This window comes from Mastacembelus armatus, chromosome 22, assembly GCF_900324485.2.
Source record: "Mastacembelus armatus chromosome 22, fMasArm1.2, whole genome shotgun sequence".
In the NCBI taxonomy this organism is placed as follows: Eukaryota; Metazoa; Chordata; class Actinopteri; order Synbranchiformes; family Mastacembelidae; genus Mastacembelus; species Mastacembelus armatus.
The window spans coordinates 906,217-920,580 of NC_046654.1; the positions used below are offsets into that span (position 1 = coordinate 906,217).

A 14,364-nucleotide genomic window follows, 5' to 3' on the forward strand; every position below is an offset into this window, starting at 1 on the left:
TGATTAGACCTAATGTACAAACCTGATTATTTTGCCTCTCGTTCAAGTAATATATTCTCCCTGACATTGCGGCAACGGTTATTAATCCCCATTAGTGGTCTTGATTATATGAAAAACTAAATTATTTTGCTGCTTGCACCTTCTCTATTCAGCAATGTCAACCTGGTAAAATGAAATGTTTCACTGCTGACAATAACAATGCTCAGCAATTACAGAGTGCAGAAACTAAAAATATGAAAAATGCCTGGATCTGATTTGACTAAACAACACTTTTGCCAGTATTGTCCAAGACTGCAACAGTCAAATAAGCCTGAGCACTACCGTGACCAAAATAGAGGCTGATAACTGAAAACCAAATTGGGAGTCATAGTTAGATTTTACACAGTGACAATCAGCCAGTGAATTTGCCTGCGCGAGCTTGAACTGCAAGCCGTATCATGACGACATGCTGAGCCTGAAAAACTGCACCAGAGTAGGAATTCAGTCCAGTGAGGTGAAGGTGGTGATATCATGTGGTCTAAAGCTACTTTCAGAGGCAAACACAACACTTAACAAGGGAAACTGGTTAAATGCCTGAACATAATGTGTCTCATTTAATTAAATGATCTAAGACATAAAAAGCATCACAAAATCCATTTTCATATCTTCAGGCCTACAAATACACTGCACTATCATGTAAGAGTAAACCGGGGGGAAGTTGCTCAATTACCTGCAGAACATGTGTCTAATCACCTGATCAACAGTTTGGTCACGGCCAATCAGCAATCAGAAACTCCTTTCCCCTCACACACACACCCAGGACATTAGATGATGTCAGACAGCAAACGGACCAGCCAGTCTTTCAGGTTTACAAATGATCCAGTAGCATCTACAATAGCTACTGTACTTTTACATGTGCCACACCTGGCTGTATGAAGTATAGTCTTTGAACAGGTGAAGCACTAAACATACGCATATACACTTAGCAATGACACCAATACCTACTATGAAAGTATTCATGCTTCTAGGCCTACAACTAACAGGTATTTACTAGTAATTACATATCTTTTTATACTTATTTAATCAATTATGGACTTTAAAATGGCAAAATACTAAAACATGCTGATTACAAATGAGCTCAGTTAAACTAACACCCAAAACAATCTTAAATGTTGAATTTATAATAGAAACCAACAAGGGAGCAATTCCTTATATCCGTGAGAATGCAATCATGAAAACGCAGAATCTTGACAGCTGACTAAAACAATCAACAGCAAAATCTGGAATCAGTTAATTTCCTCGATGAACTTCCCAGTTGATTATTATAGTCCTACATTTCTCCTCTGACTTCCGTCCAAACCTCAGTGTTTGAGAAGATCAGTCACCAAACCCAATCATCTGTTGTGCATTTTTGTTAGCTAATATCGAAGTCTACATTCACCCTGCTGTTAACACATAAGGTCAACATAATACTTGTGAATAAATGAGTGCACATGTATAAGTAAAGGGAGAGTATCGGTGTTAGCCAATTAGCTGTACATAGTAAGCACCTGGATGGCGCCTGTGATGGTCCGATCACAGCAAACAGCCAACGTGTAGCAAACTGCATTTGTGCTGCACAAATAGCTATAAGTAGCCTTGTGCATCATGATTAGTCTATTCTCTGTGAGGCTGAAGGGAGGATTAAGGTATCACTTGGCAAGCTGGTTTTAGAGATGACTAAATGCTGTTAAGCCCTGAAACACAGCAGAACACACTGCCAAGGATGGTAAACCTTTTAAAGCTGCAAGCGCCTGAATTTTTAGGTTAAATTAACTTTTTTTTCTTATGTAGCCTCAATCAAAAGCAGAGAAGAACATCCTTTCTATTTTATGTTTCCCCAAAAGAAGTTCTGATCTTGGCTACGGATAACTCAATTCACACAAGATATTAATCTAAATCTATATGAGTAAAATCCAAATTTCCTCCTGAAAGCAAAGTGGCCAGAGAAAATCCTGTTTTCTTCTGACCTTTCAGAAACAATCATAACAGACCAGCCAGGCCCGTGACAGCAAAGGGTTTCTGGGTATTGTTTTTAATTTATTTTAAACCATTAAAACCAATTTGCCACTGCCATTTTCAGCTGTCAAAGCACAAAGTCACATAATGCAGTTTTAAATTTCAGCTGGCTCATAATCAGAAGAACTGTAGTCGTAATACAGAGCAACAAAACAAAACAGAAACTACTAAAACCTTATGAAATGTTGGTCTAAAGTACGTCTGAAATCCAACAATCTGCTATTGAATTAATCAATCAGGTGTGTAACAAGACGTGAGACCACCTTAACTAAGTTACTCCCCATCTTTCTTTTAGATTTTGTTATTGCTATAAAACAGTTTAACAAAACGTCTTTGTTTCTGCCAGTCAAAATGAAGCTCAGACTACACTGACTGCTTTCATTCAAAAACATGGAAGAGGCTCCGCACTGGGGCTTCTCGGAAAATCATTTCCTTCAAAGGACCTCAGATGTTTTGAAACTCGGTTCAAGCTCATTTAAAAAAAAAAATTAAAAAAAAAAAACTACGTCACCCTCCCGCAGAGTCAGGTCCAGACCTGAAGCCAAGCATCACTCACCTGACGTCCCTCATTTCCGAGGTGCTGATGACTAAAGTTTACAGTTTACAGGCCGACTGACATGACCAACTCTCCCATCACTCTCTGGGCTTGTCAGCACCAGTGTCCTCGTGTGGTTTGTCGAATATATCCCACCATATTAACACAATGCCAATACTAATATGCATCTTTGTTGTGGTCTTAAAGCAGATGCAGGTGCAAAGCTTTACAGACATGGCTGTCCATTTGTTCTATTACTGATATACAGCAGCCACTGATATCTCTGCTTGTCCTACAGGAAAATAAATGTTAAACATTATCTATGTAGGACCAGTTTTTCTGCAGTGAATCTTGATGCGCCTGCGCTTCGTTATTGGGAACTCACAAATAAATATTCCTTAAAAAGCCGTTCGAGAGCTTACATCCATTCAAGAGAGAGGGCAGGGGAGAAAAGCCCTGAACAAAGTGCCTGTGATGATGATAGCGGCCACAGGGTCTTAGTGAATAAATCTGTGAACCTTGAAATGCAAACAACAAAGAACCTACCTGCTATTTTACAAATGGGTTCAGCCAAAAACTGATGCTTTTAATAACTATCACTGGGTCGTGTTTTATAACAGCAGCATGGAGAGGGCTGGAAAAGGCTCAGAGAAGGAACCCTAAAGGTGGTTCGTCAGATAAAAGCCGGACTGACCCTTTAAAGAGAGTTTGGGCAAAGGGGGGGATGCAGCGGCAGGACAAACCCGCTGACCTGCCTGCTGCTCGACCCGGAATGAAAAAGTTAAAAAGCAGATAATGAAGAGTGTGGTTACGGCTTCTCATCAGGACTGGGACAAACGGGGGGTCAAAACACCCCGGTTAGTGTGGGACAAATCCCACAACCCACCCATCCCTAACGTTAACGTTAGCGGTTAGCAGGACGTTAACGGGGAAAACTGGCAACCCAACAACTTCCAAACCAACTCCGACTAAACTGAAATTACGCTAAAAAAAAACCCAAGAGAGCCCGGAGTTTATGAGCCTCCTCTTTATTTCTAACACAAATGTGAAAGGTTTTCGCCTGGTCCCCGTTTGTTGGGCTGTGATAAATCCAACTGGAAAGGTTGGACCGAACACCGAAACACCGAACTACGGGAGTTACCGAGTTAACGTTAGTTACACGGTAATGCTCACGTCCAGGACCCCGCGGGTCGTGTGCACGCACAGGCTTTCATACTCACTCCTCCTGGGGACGGAAGATGAAACCCAGCTCGGCCTGGCTCGGCCCTGATAGTCCAGGAGAGAGAAAACCACCTTTCCAATTCGGATTAGCTAACGTTAGCCGTGTTAGCTGGCTAGCATTAGCGAAACCCAATCCAGGCTAACGCTAAAACGAAAGCGGGGTTAAAATCCCAAACCGGGATAATTTAACAGCCCGGACTCGTATTCCCACTCCAGTTTCCCTTAACCCGTGATAAGACAACCCTGAGAACAGGTTTCACCCACAGAAAAGAGTGCTAGCTAAGCTAACGAAGTCCCAATACATTCCCCTACCCACCTAATAACATGGTCGCTCCCAGATCCACATACCAGGGCGAAGAGGAGAAAGCATTCCCGCATTAAAACGCAAAGAACTCCCTTTACAGTCCTCAGGCTGCGGTCAGTGGCGTCCTCCGACAAAGTCCGAAGTCAGGTTTAGCTGAAGGTGTAGTCCCCTGTAGTCCCAAACGACCGGTTCGCCGGTATTTTAGTGTATTTTGGTGCTGGTGCTGTGCGGTGTGAGCCGAACCCTGGCTCTGCGCGCTCCCTCCCCTGCCAGGCAGTAATGGCGACTCTCTCTCTCTCTCTCGCTGCTCCCTCCACTCTGAGTCTATGTCGCTCTACCTTTCCATTCAGCCTCTCGCTCTCTCGCTCTCTCGCTCTCTCTCCCTCCTGTTCACATTATGTGGCTTTAGATATATGAAGTGTTTTTATTGGCATGCAAAGCGTCAGCCACTGACGAGATAAGCACAGTCACACTGACTTGGTCCTGGAAACACACAGCTGGATTAATCTGCTCAGGGGCCAACATCTGTATTTGGGCCCCTGCTGACTCCACCAGTGTGCAGGGGTGCGTTTCCCCAGGCACTCACTACTAACCATACTCTAGAGCTAATAGTAATTGATTGATTATTCAAAAACAACCTCACACACTCACACTCACTCCTATGGGCAATTTAGAGTCACCAATCAACCTGACATACATGTTTTTGGACTGTGGGAGGAAACCAGAGTACCTGGAGAAAACCCACACAAGCACAGGGAGAACATGCAGACTCCACACAGAAAGGCCCCTGATGGGTTTCAAACCAGGAACCTTCTTGATGTGAGGCAGCAGTGCTAACCACTCATACACCGTGCTGCCCCAAAAAAAGTGATGGTTGCAGTGTTGTTCATTGCATTACCCACTGATCACAGGTGTATGTATTAAAATGATTAGTAATTATTTTGTGGTAACTTTATACGCAGTCATTTGTTCAGTAAAATACAACATAACACATGACTCCAGAACAAACTGAAATAATAAAACTACTAAGGCTGAGATTTCAACACTGTTGTCATCAGTTGTTCACCAGTAAACCGACGCATTTGTCAGCTGACAGCATCAGCACCAGTGACGGGTCGAAACATTTGTTCTGACAAGAAAACAGATGAAAAAAGAAAAGCCAGACATTGTTCTGAACTGACTAGTGAACATTAAACAAACAGTTTGTATGACCTACATTCAGTATCACTGCATGGATATTAATCCAAGCAGCCCTCATGTTTTAACATATATGACTGTATCTAGTTTTAAGGCAGCTGAATGATGGTTAACAGAAGGTTAATCTGGCATATAAATATTAAATAACTCTTTCTTGTGGGCATGAATGGCAGGTGAGCACACGCTTTCTGGTGTAATTGTTTAATTATGTATCATGAGTCTGAATAGAAAAAAAAGATAGATCACAGGTTCAGTTTTGTTTGTAGCCTGCTGCATTTATGACATATAAGCAGCTAAAATGATTCATAATCAATGAGCTGATCAACAAAGCGTTTATCTGTTTCAGGTTTCTGCTTTATGAAAACACCTTCGCGTTTTCACGTTAGGTCTGTTAAAACAACATTTCTGTGACGCCTCAGTCTAAATACTGACTCTAATGAAAAGAAACTCTGCAGGCACTGTTAGATAATGGAGGGCTGTGGGTGCACAAAGGAGTCCACGGTGGAAATGCTTCATTTATATTTCAGTTGTTCTGGGTTGGAATCAATACGGGCTGCTGGTTCCACTAGATTCCCTTGAGTGCAATGCTGTGTTAATGAGCCTCAGAGCTCAGAAACACTGCACTTACACAGACCGGGGTGAACATGCTCTGTGGGGATGGGTCAGAAATCTAAAATTAAACCAGTGCCAGATGAGAATAGACGACATGCAGTAAATGGCATGAATGTATGTATATGTCCAGAAACTGCAGAAGAATCTGGTAATCTAGACGCTAGCAGTTTACATCAGATGCCGGGTTAGTCATTCAAAATGAAAGAACATGGGCTTCTTCCTGGAGCTGCAAAATGATGTAACAATCCCACGGGGACAAATTCATCAGAGGAGAGGAAACACCCAAAGGAGCAGGACAGAAACCAGAAAACCGTGTAGCTAGAAGACAGATCTTGGTTTGATGCTCACAGTAACGGACAGCCTGCAAGCTGCCAGGATGTTTAACTGGACATGTTTACATACTAAACTGCCTACAACTGATTGTAATGTATATATTTTTTAAGCATATTCAGATAGCTCCACTTATTAGTAATCATCATTTCTCACAGTTTGGCTTTAGGGGGCAAGTTTTCTGAAGTTACATCTTGGTAAACATCAGCAGCTGCATGTTTAATGTTCGTTCAGAGGTCAGTGTTAGTGCTATCAATGTGACATCACACCATTAAAATAACTAATACGAAAACACAACAACAGAAATCACAGTTTTTCTGTTTTATCTGTAGTGACCAAGATACCCAAGGCTTGATGAAGAACAGTTTAACCTTCCTCGGCTTTTGCTGGACCACAGCCCGTTATCCAGAAAATAGATGGTAGATTAGTGTTTGTCATTCAATAATCTTTCAAATGGGGAGATGTGTTACTGAAACAAAACTGTGTTGCCTGAAAGCAGTGCTGCTCACTGAGAAGTATGAACTGCAGAGGTGCAAAAGGCACCTGAAGGCATCATGTGCTGTGCAACACACAGACATCTGCAGTGAAAGCAAGTGTCAAATAAAACACATCTGATTTGTTTACAACTTATAGTGTTTTTGTTCGTACATTTACGTCATCCCTTATTTTAGCAACCTGTCCCAGCATAAACACAGGACACAATAAAGCAATAAAGTGAAAATCAACACAAAGGTTGAAGTTGATGAGGAGGTTGACTGTGTCTGTGTTGTTTGATGAGTTAGTGCAGGTAACCCCTGCTGCAGGCGCTGCACGATCAGCAGCTCCGTGTGGAATCTGCAGATTTTTCACTTTCTGTTAGACTTTCATGTCTCACACCTTTCTGGCTGTAAAACCCTGACAGTGGTTTTTTCCCTCTCCTCAGCATGCATCCAGATCCTTCAGTTCCTCCTCAAGTCTCAAAAGTTGTGATGCTGCACAGCACTGCCGAACTCAGCAGGAGGGACAAACACAGGAGCGCAGGCCTGCGACTGGCTGATTGGAAGAAATAAAAGGAGTTGTGCTCTTGCTCTCAGCCGATGAGATTTCTCTAGGCAAAGCAGAATGCAGCAGCAGCAGGAAGACCAGGTTCACAGTAAAGTAGCTCAATTTGTCAATCACTAATTCCAGAAAATAGAAGAGGAACAAAAATGTAGTTCCTCTGGAAGAATACACTGTAGATCAACACAGCAGGTACAGTGTTAACTATGTACAGGAAAAGTAGAGACATGTGGAGCAACAGCTAAGAGAGAGGGGGATTTCTGTAAAATACTAATGCTGGTCTTTTTAATATCTGTGAGCACAGTCCATCAGCCACATCCAAGGTGATTTGTTCGTCTTATTTATTAGTAATCTTTTGTGTCCAATGCAGAAATATTAATGGAAGCATTATTATCATACTTTAGAGATCAGAATAAGTAGCTGCCGGGGGTTTTTGTCACATAGACATCTGCAGACATCTCCTCACACTCCAAAATCTGTGGCCCTGTCACATCACCATCCCATCAAATGTGCAGCAAGGGAGCAATGAATGAACAGTCTGTGTCCGCTGCCCACCCTGCTGTCCACATCTTTCCAAATAAAAAAAGCATATAGCATAAAACATTCAGACGGCTCCCATCTAGCACATTAAGAGTCATTAGCGTTGCAAATATAACAGTCTCTGCTGAGGTGCAGAGAAATAATGATTCTTGTAAAGTGACAGGTGCAAGAAATGAAAGTGAGGAGGCACATCACTTAACCTGACCTGAGCTGGGTTCTTCAGAAGATATTTCCTGCTGTGAGTGTTTGCCACAATGATGAATGTTTTCCATTAATAATTTGCAAATGGCTGCAGCAATAATGATATTAATGACAGGTGTGTCAGTCAGTTGACAACTCAGAACATTAACAGCTGCAAACTGCTTGATAAACATTTAGGAATTAATTCAGAATTATTGTAAAAGTCCAGACAATGTGAAAATGTTAATTTAATGTGGATTTCACACATTTCACTTTTTGATATTAAAGGTTTATTATATTTCCGAGGTGGTAAATTTACTTAGACAAATGTGTTTTCTCAGGTGTAAAGTTAAATTCTGTTTTACGTGTTTATTTTTTTATCACTGTGGACAAACATCAAAAACATAATATAAAGTAAATTGTTTTTAAAAACCGATTCATAAAAAACATTGAACTTCGAAAGTTTTTTTAACCAAAACAATGCAGTTACTGACACAGAAAGGACTACAAACAAATCCAAAAGAAAAACAAAATTAAAAAATGAAAACAAAGCAGGAGCTCAGCTCTAATCCTTTCATTTCTTCAAACAGACAAAATCTTCTTTAGTTGCAGTTTTTCATACATAATGCATAGCTCCAATGTCGTCAGGTCCTTGATTACACTAAATTAATCAGAGGCAGGCCAAGAGTTTGCAATGTGCAATCAAAAGTAAACGTGGAGCTGTCACATCTGGAACAGCTGGTCAGGAGGGTCAGATGTTTTCATTATGCAGGAGGTGTCTCAGACTTCATTAAAGCTCATCTTCAGGCAAAATACGTGGCTGAGTGCTGCCTCCGCTGATAAGCAGAGGTCCGTCTGAGGTCAAACACCGTCTCCTCTGTCAGACTGACTTTGAAAGAGACACCCTGTTGTTCTGGAGCTGGATCTGGTGTCACCAGCAGCTTCTATGACACGATAGCTCTGCTGTGCAGCAATGCAGGCCCCAGTCGCATTGGAGGGTGTGGGGTGTGGGGGTGACATGTTTTAGATGTCTTTGGGTTGGTCGCACCAAAGAGACATTAAACTGTCCTCACATGGTTTTCACTTCAACAATCTATCCCATAATTTCATTCAAAACCACAAATGTCAACGTCGTGGTGACGCTACAAGAAACATCAGTCTTTTGAGTCAAAGTGGTGAACCAACCTAACAACTGACATTAGAAATGGTGCCATAAAGGCTGGACCCTGGTTCTCTGCAGCTACTCGTCATTATTTGGAGATTCTGTTAGGAAACGTCAAACTTTCCCGGCTGGTCAAAGTGTTTTCTGTTGGATTTGAACATTTATCCGCTGGTTCCTGTTTCGCTCCCCAGCCTGAACCCAGCAGAGAAATATAAAGATTAAAAAAACACAACAGCACCGATGACAGAAAGAAAACTTTCAGCCTTTCTCTTGATCACACATAAACCAAAAGAACTCGAGGGCTTATGAATTCTGTTTTTTTTTTTCTTGGGAAAATCTCCTTAAAACCCACTCCAGAAGTAAAGCCCCGAGGGTGTGCAGGCTTTGAAAAAGACATCAGATTGGCTGCGAGGACGTCCTGTCCTCCCCTGCAGCTCCGTGCAGTCTGCAACAGCTCTGGAGCTGCAGGCCTGTTTCTGGCCAGCTGCTCCTTCACAGGCGTGTTATCACAGTGTGCTATCTGTCATGGTCACTGACTGGCTGCTGGTGACTTTGCAAATTAGGGTTTTACATAATAAACATTGAATTTATCAAATGACATATAGACTTTTATCAGCGAGAGGTTTGTCTTTGAACACACACACACCAGCAGTTAGTTTTCAACACTTCATGTTAACGTCAACGTTAACGTTGGCTGGAGCAGGTGAAAGGACAGTGGGGGTAGATCCTCTCACATGGAGGCTGAGTCTGACTTGGTCCAGACTCTCAAACATACAAGGTGGAAATTAGACCTGGGATGAGACCACTGAGCAGGGATCAATGCAGAAAGGTGTTTTAGTAAACTTACACAAATGATCACGTTTAGCTCAGCAGATGAAGGGAGGGGAAGTAGAAGTTCTGGATCGGCACACGCGTGGTTCTTATCCAAGCTGGCACACTATGGAAGAAGGGAAGAAGCCTGGGGAGAGAGCAGACTGGTTGGAAAGCAGTGGAGAGGGACATGGGTGAAAGGGAGACATTGACTGGCAATGGTGTTTTTTCAGAATTAGGTGAGAAACTGGGAGTGAGGACAAACTTCCACAGGCTAAATATTCCTTGTGATTTCCTTAACAGATTCCTTAGACACAAAACAGATGTGACACAGCGAATTATACGTGACTAGAAACAACAATCCCAGGGAGGAGTAGCTAAAAACCAGAGATTTTATATAGAAAGTAATCAGGGTTAGAGCTCAGGTAGCAAGACAGAGTCAGGATACAGGACTGATGGCTGGAGAGAACTGAGTGAGCAGAGGCAATGGCTTAAACAGCCTGATAATTAGACACGGGTCAACGGTACTGAGGCAGTGATTCACAGGTAAAGCTGGATGCAAGGTAAGGAGGAGGATGAGAGACTGGAAATGGCCCAAAAGAGTCCAACCACGTCAGTGCTTTGGAAACTGAAACACATGAGCTGTGAGACCGTCTAACTCAAAGGAAAGCTGTGGAGCAAGTCATCTACACAGCTGTCAGTTATATGAAATAACCAGAATGTGGATTAACTGTGCACTAAACATGCACGAACAAAAATCAATATTTAAACAGTCATGACAGGTAAGAAATTCTAAAGGACTGAAAAACACAACCAAGACGTCCGAGCTATTCTTCTGGTCCATGGCAGCATTAGTGTTTGTAGGAGTAATCAAACAGCAGGGACCATAGGGGCCACAGCAGCAGGGTTAGTGCACCAGGTGTAGATCTACATATAACAGCAATAATCATATTAGCAGCAGTACTTTTTGCAGTAGTGGCAAGAGCAGAAATAAAGGTAGTTAAAGTCCCAACCTGCTGGAAGCAGAAAAGGTTTTTTTTTTTTTTTTTACCAACTCTGGATTAATGCATGACATAAAACATGTTCTGCTATTTATCACTAGCCCATAAATTAAGTTCAGTGAATAATAGAATAGTTTTCAAAATGATTTTAGTTGCTCTTGTGGGGATAGTCAAATACCTCAGCTGCAAAAACACCATCTTGTGCACAAATTTGATGCCAGGTGCGACCGACTCTGCAGCTCCACTACAGTTTTACAGGCTGTTTGCTGAGGAATCTTATTTATTCACAGTCTGCAGACGTCAGTCTTTCTATAAGTAGAAGGCAGAGGTTGATCATTTTCTACAGAAGAAAAACATGACATTAAACAGGCGGTTACATGCTGCAGGAAGCTGTCAGAAACCAAACTGGTACAAATTATAGCAGGTAGCTGGTGAAAAACAGACTTTTAGGATTTCAGTGCATGTTTCTGAGAGGGAAACCAAACACAGACGCATCAGGAGTCAAAGTAACAGCAAATACAAACAGGGAAGCAGAACAGTGAGGTCTGAATGGGAAACTGTGTATTATTGTGGTATCGTCTCTGTGATTGTCAGACAATAGTAGCGACACTATAACACCAGTAATATTTCCACTAGAACAGGCAGCGGTAATTGCAGTGGTTAGTCACAGCTTCAGGTTTAAACTAAAACGCCTTTCTTGTCTTTCAGGGAGGACTTAGAGAAATAACTCCATGACTTCATTCTAAATCGTAACCTTTCAGTTTCTTTGTCTCTGTGGCCGATCCCTGGTCGCACCGAACCCACCTCTGAAGGAGTGATAACCCTTATAAAGGCCTGCTCCGCTCCACCAGGCTTCATGAAGCGGTCCGGCCCGGTCTATTGTGTCGGGGTGTGTGCTCAGCTGAGGCGGCTCTAACGCTGATCCCCAGCAGGGAGAAGCAGGAAGCTGTCGGGGTATTTATATCTCCCTCCTCTCCAACAATACCGAGCTGTGAACGAGTCAGTCCGGCCGGATTTCACACTGACTCACACCAAAACATCACAGCACTCTGCTCTGTTTGGCTTTAACATCAATATGTCAGCGTGTTTATTCATTCCTTCTTCTGCTCTTCACTATATTTCACATTTTCCATGTAAATATCCTCACATTTCTTGATATTTCATACTTGGTCTGACAACAGCTGTTGTTATATGTTGCAGCTATAAACTATATTTTACCAACTCCTATAGAAGGTCAGTGTAAACTACAGCACCTCATTAAGGAAATAAAAAATAATAACCAATGCAATAGATAAATTAAAAAGCTAAAGTTAGACGGAAAGAGCACAAACCACACAGGTTAAAGAAGCAGCAGCCAGTGAGTTTGCAGTTTGTCAGTGAGAAAACAGGCCTGCTGGCTCAGACAGACAGAAAGGCCCAGGTCACAGTGTGGAGAGTTTGCCTTGAGGGGGTGAGGAGTATTGAAAGTCCCTGTGGTCTCCTCCTCAGGTGGGCAGGTTCCCACATCAGCACCTGTCACTGGTCCTGCTGTGCCGTGTTGATGGAAAACATCCACCACTGTGTTCAGACAGTGCTGCATGAATGAACACAGCCTCCTCATTAATTTCAGAGGGAGCACAGACACGTGGCTCCAGTAAAAGACACAGGAACAAAGGCTGGACCTGGCTCCGCTTGTCCTGCAATGCAGCACAACGTCATCGCATGCGAGTGCACATTCCTGCCAGATTACTTTCTAACATGAAAAGCATATTTTCACTAAGACCTGTGATGACAAACCCATAGTATTAGAAACGCTGACAAAGGTCCTGAGCAACTCAATCAGAACTTAACTCTGTAAATAAAGGTGGGACGATGGCCAACACCTCTGGAAAAAAAAACCCATTTAAACTGAAGTGATTCATCAATAAAATGGAGCTGGAAAGATGAATGAAAGAGTCAGCTCATTAAAAAGGCATCTCTCAGATGGATTTAACCAAGTCTGAACACAGACTGATAGAGATTATCCATCCTTCCATCATCTGTAATGTTTAGTCCCATCAAGGGTCTCGAGTGGTGTGGGAGGGGCTGGAGCCAATCCCAGCATGCAGTGGGTGAGAGGCGTTACCTGAACAAGAGTATCAGCCAAAGTGTAGAAAGTGTCTAAAGTGTAAGTGCATACAGGCTGTACAGTAAACCCCTCCCAGGCCACCAGACCAGGCCTGCCACTGCCTGCCTCACGACTTCCTCTCTTTGATCCAGAACCTTGCAGTCACATGCAAAGCAGGCTGGGAAGTCGCCACCATGCTGTGAGCGATCGCACAGAGAAAGCAGAGGGTGGAGTACATCGTGATTCATTTTCTGAGGTTCACGTCTGCCTGCAGCTTCACACAGACACACGGGAGCTGTAAATTATACAGCAACGCTCCTTTCTCCTCAGATAGTCCAACCACAACACGCTTTTCCTGATCAATAATTTATAGCATGAATGTCACAACAACACTGTCACCTTGTGTAAACGCTACAGTACGAGGGTCTTATATACTTCACAGGCTGCTGCCTCAGTGATTTTCAGTCCTGTCAAACTAAAGATTATTTTTATATCACATGGTTTTCCATAAGACATCGAAAACAGATTTATTCTCTGTGAAAATTCCTGATCAAGCGATACAGTATCCACAGTAGGGTCTCCCAGTCTTAGTCTTAGTCAAAGCACTTTTGTTTAGGAGACAAGATCATAACATAACTGGCAACACAATTTAGCAAAGAGAGACTTCACAGCGTCTCCAGCTTTTATGACTCTTCAGTGTTTCAGTTTCCTTTTTAAAACAACCCTGTTTCTTCTCAACATGACTCCACTGGGTCTTCAAATCCAATCAAGAGAAATAAATTGAAAGGGGCTGATGATATTTACTGAAGTACCATTGGACCACGAAGTCAGGAGACAGGGGTCTAGGTGCTGATGGTGGCGGTTGAGTAAAGCACGGTGAAGGCCTTAATGATCATGGGGAGGGGCACGGTAAGAGATCTAAAGGCCTGGGTTTTGTAGGTACCATCGAGACATATAAGTTAGAACTGGAATCAAGGATTTCTGAAGTCAGTGCAGGACTAAACAGGAGGGTATGCCCAGATCTCCAGCAGAGCTCAGAACCTGCATGGATTCACAGGCTCAGATTGAATTTCAGATTCTCAGAGTCTGACAATAATCATGTTAATGTGAAGAGGAAAAACAGCAGCTCTGCTCTGCATATTCCTGCTTTCTGAAACTTCAAAGTTCAGTCTGACGGATCCTCGCAGCCTCAGTGGGTCATGGATTTTTAATCCACCTACTGCTGGGCTAACAACAATAAGGAAACACTCATCTTTAAAACAGCATGCCTCTGGATCCTTGCAGTATTTTCTGCTAAAATAACAATTATGA

General features: G+C 42.6%; 1 protein-coding gene across 2 annotated transcripts in view; it reads right to left on the reverse strand.

The window, feature by feature from the left end:
• arhgap5 (Rho GTPase activating protein 5) overlaps nucleotides 1-4,384 on the reverse strand; it is a 42,253-nt gene extending 37,869 nt beyond the window's left edge. The window contains exon 1 of one of the 2 annotated variants that reach the window (XM_026294828.1): nucleotides 4,142-4,384. The gene's annotated coding sequence lies outside the window, so the exon portion shown is untranslated. Of the gene's footprint in view, nucleotides 1-4,109 lie in introns of both variants that reach the window. The other variant, XM_026294739.1, reaches the window with a different exon arrangement.
• Between the last annotated feature and the right edge of the window lie 9,980 nt (nucleotides 4,385-14,364).